Source organism: Hibiscus syriacus, unplaced genomic scaffold (assembly GCF_006381635.1).
Source record: "Hibiscus syriacus cultivar Baekdansim isolate YM2019G1 unplaced genomic scaffold, ASM638163v2 tig00110890_pilon, whole genome shotgun sequence".
In the NCBI taxonomy this organism is placed as follows: Eukaryota; Viridiplantae; Streptophyta; class Magnoliopsida; order Malvales; family Malvaceae; genus Hibiscus; species Hibiscus syriacus.
Genome location: NW_024062900.1, coordinates 9,552,892 through 9,557,405, shown reverse-complemented (window position 1 = coordinate 9,557,405; position 4,514 = coordinate 9,552,892). Strand labels below are relative to the sequence as shown.

General features: G+C 30.8%; 1 pseudogene; it reads left to right on the top strand.

The window, feature by feature from the left end:
- Positions 1-662: 662 nt before the first annotated feature.
- On the top strand, positions 663-1,250 carry LOC120144702 (annotated as a pseudogene).
- The last annotated feature ends 3,264 nt before the right edge of the window (positions 1,251-4,514 follow it).

The following is a 4,514-nucleotide window of genomic DNA, read 5'->3' as shown; positions in this document are numbered from 1 at the left end:
CTCTCTCTCTTTTTCAAAGATGATTATTTATCATCTTCTTTTCCTCGTTTATTCTCACTTTTACATCTATCGAACAATTGTTTATCGCTCTTCAATCAAATCAAAAGATACAAACCGTAAGAAATTCAACCCCATTTCCCGCCAAAGATTTTATTTTGTATCAGATTATGATCTTATAAGTCGATGAGTAATTTTAAAAAAATAAAATAAAATGTTTGTGTCAAACTTATAGTTGTATTCAACTAATTTCACCCGAGTTCGGTAACTTACATGTATAGGAGAATATAATTAATGGAATGACTTCTCATCTAAAACCATTTAGCTTGCCATATTGGAAAATTATTATTAATCAACTCACTGAAACTGGTTCAATCAACAATGGAAAAACATGATAAGAAGTTGTAAATTAACCATAGTTCTAATTAAGCTAATGTACTGGATAATAATTGCTTGGATGATGGAAGAATAATTATAAATAAATATAAGAAAGAAAAAACAAACACATACTTAACGCTAATAGTATATTAAAGGAAGAAAATAATGCCATATGGCAAGAAAACGAACAGCTAAAGCACTTTCAAATGACCCACTGCTTGTCCTCATATTACCCCTCCGTTGATGATATCTTCATTTCACCTCTTTCCTTTTTCTTTCTTCTCTGTGTAGGGGACAAAAGAAAAACCCTTCATGAAAAAAAAAATGATGTCAATCAACAAAGGGAAAGAAATTGCTCAAGGGTCTTCGAGATCAGTTGCTGTTGTTGTCACTGCGGCAGCTGATCAGCAAAATCCGCCGCCGTTGAGCCGATACGAGTCGCAGAAGAGACAGGACTGGATCACTTTCGGTCAGTACTTAAGGAACCGAAGGCCACCTGTAGCTCTTTCTCAGTGTAACGCTAATCATGTGCTCGATTTCCTTCATTATCTCGATCAGTTTGGAAAGACAAAGGTGCACTTACAAGGTTGCATGTACTTCGGCCAACCTGAGCCACCGGGGCCTTGTACCTGCTCTCTTAGACAAGCTTGGGGTAGCCTCGATGCTCTTATCGGCGACTCCGTGCCGCTTACGAAGAGAATGGCGGATCTCCGGAGACCAACCCTTTCGCGAATGCTATAATACGTATTTACCTTCGTGAAGTGAGGGATTCTCAAGCTAAAGCTAGGGGAATTCCTTATAAGAAGAAGAAGAAGAAGCGGAATCCATTGAAATCTAATGCAGATAGCTCAACCTTCCCTACTCAGCAACCTTGACGTGGATTTCCCTTATAGAACTGGTAATAAATTATTGCTTCTCCTAAGGCACTTAAGATCTACCACTAATTGCATGGAACTTTGACTTCGTGGGAATGAAATACAAGAAAATAATTGAACCTTTTTACTCAAATCAATAGATCAAATATTGAGATATGTCAAGCCTATACACAATATGGACATAGTAAACTCTAGAGGCAAGGGGCTTTGGAAACCCTAATTTTGTATAGTAATTTACTTTAAGAAAGACAAGAAACAATAACAGTACTCACTAACTTTACCTTAATACCAATAGAAAACATTAATTGCTATGATCATAATGTAAACCTCTTGTTTAAAATTCCTTATTTCTCTCTCCCTCTCACATGCAAATGTCTTGTATCCAAATTTAATCCAACAATGTAATATTTTACTTTCCGATAACTCTATCACCCTCTTATTAAAATTACGTAATATTAATGTGAATTATAGTTAATATCAAGTATATAATCTATTTTAGGATTGTGCACTATTTTGTGCCCTCCATGAATTCCCCTAGATATAGGACAAATCCGCATTATTATTGGATGTCTTTGTTTATCAAATACTAATAATAATTAATAACACAATTTAGATAAAGTATTAACTAAGAATCTATTAAGCGAACTCAATAATAAAAATGAGTATTGTTCTCTATAAAGGTATCTGGTTCGATCAGTTATGTTTGTATGGTATTTGTGCGTTGTCAATAACTAAGAAATATTTTGAACGCACACACATTTGCATACGTAGTTGCTTGAACCTAGGATCTCTAAGAAAAACAACACCTCCTTTAACCATTAATACCACTTGATGATTATCTATATTATTAAAAAAAGTTATCACTAAGATATATTTCATAAAAGCTCGAACTTTATAGATCTATAATTAATACCTTTAATCTTTTAATTCGAATTGTCATTATACCATTGTCCTTTTATGTGATAATACTTCTATATATTTAGATATGCAGTTGACCCTTGTTTGTCTGATATCATCAGAAAAAGTTCTAATTGTTTTCCCTAATGTAGTAACCTATAAATGCTTTCATTTCATTTGGATCATTTCAGGCCCTAAATAAAATTTCAAGAGTTTGATCAGTTTGCAACTCTCAGAAATCACAATTTATCTTCTTTTAATGAGAAATCAAATCTGGAAATGGATATATATATATATACATACATATATAAACTAGAATTGAAGAGGTAAGTTGCTTCTGTCTTGTTTTATATTTCCTTTCACATTTCAGTAAGTTAATAAGAACTGTTTGGTCCAAGTTTGTCCTATGAACTATTCTCCATGTGTAGGTACACTGATGCAAATTAATTACTATTATAATATTGAACTTCCAACTCTTTTAGATTTTTGTTTATGAATGTCTAAAAAGTTGAATGTTACAAGATACTAGAAGGATGGCACCTTAAATTATCATAAACAAAATTAATGATTGATTTGGTTGGCTCTCAAGGCATATGATATTATTGAATATGTAATCCTCTCTATGTTTCTGAAAGGTATAAAATATATACATTTTTTGTATGCAGAAATATCTATGAATATTGCATTTTAAATAAACTGATTAATAAATTAATATTTAACAAGTTTTAAATTTGAATCTTAATATTTACAATCAATTCTTTAACTATCACAGCCAAATAAAATATAAGAGATTATTGGAGATAATTTTAGAAATTTTAGAAATTTTTTTGATAGAACATTAATAGAAATGTTTTTCCCGTTTCATAGTTCACACTGGTATCCCCCACTTATTTAATATCTTTGTCCCACCTCTTCATAATGTTCTTTGATTTATTCAACATCGATCATTGGGTTCCTCTTCAAGGTTAATCAATAATTACATAAGATGTTAATTAGTTACTGTAATTACTCAAAGGTCAACTTCTTCACCATTTTTTTATTGCTTCTATTTCAAAATCCTTTGAGCTTTTGATCATATAGGGTAAGTCTTATTGTTTGTGATTCATTCTTTTCTATTGAAAAATAGCTTCTTAATGCATATAAAAGATTATTATTTGGTACATAGACATTGAATATTTTAGGTAAAGTTTTGTCATTAATCCCCATACTATCTTTTAGTTGTGAATTTAGTCCATCTACTCTAATTTGGTCAATTTTGCTCTTTGTGCTTTTTGAATACTAAAAGTTTCAATCATAACTTAAATAATACACTAACAGTATGACTAAATTACATGTACCTAATTGAAGATTATTAAATAAAATCTACAACTTGCATATGATATTGAAATTAATAGCAAAATTTGATTTAACATCTTTCACTAATATTATTTGGTTTATAACCAGAATTTTAGAAATTAAAAGGTACAAGGGCTAAAAAATGTCCAAATTCACAACTTAAGCATTATAATAGAACAATTTGACCGAATTTTTATGATAGAATAAGTATTTAACGACATTTATGGACTTTTAGCGACCTTTAATTTCTTTTACCCTTTGATCATTTGGCCAAACTTGATTTTGATCTTATTACCATATGGGGTTGAGAAACATTTGTACTATTTACATTTGCTCTTACGGATTAAATTCTTATCTTTCATTTTCTATTCTTTTGATTCATGATGAAGGTGAACTTTGTCGGTCATTTGTGTTGGTAAATCTAGGATGATCATTTCCTTGTACAAGAAACCTACTCATTGATCATATAGTCCTACATAGGAATATTTCATCATTGGGAGTGATAATGTGACTAAGTTTATTAAAAGGTCATAATAATTATTACCATAATGTGCATTTTACAATTTGATTCAGGAATTATATAATAAATGGATTGCCCAAGACAATGAATAGATAAAGTGAAACGTCCAAAATGAGCAAATCGATAAAATAGAACAACTAGAGATAAGATCATCAATTTAGAATATTTAACAAGAGCAAACACCATGGCCCTCCATATTTTATTTTCTTATAAAGAGAACACATTATCAGGAATCATTGAGAAAAAAGATTACTTGTATATAAAATTTCTTGAGAAAATGATGATTTCCTTAAACAAATAATCCAGTTGCTTATAACAATCTTCTGTTTCCTCTAGTTGGATGCCACAGAGCCATTGTTGTTATCCTCTAGTTGTTTAATGTCTCATATGATTGCATTTCTTCTCAGCTGAGACCCTAATTTATTTCATACCAAAATATGGAAAGAGTATATTTGAACTTTGATGAAGCTTTTTGAACTTAGCTTCCATTTTATGGCTGAGGGAAGAGATTC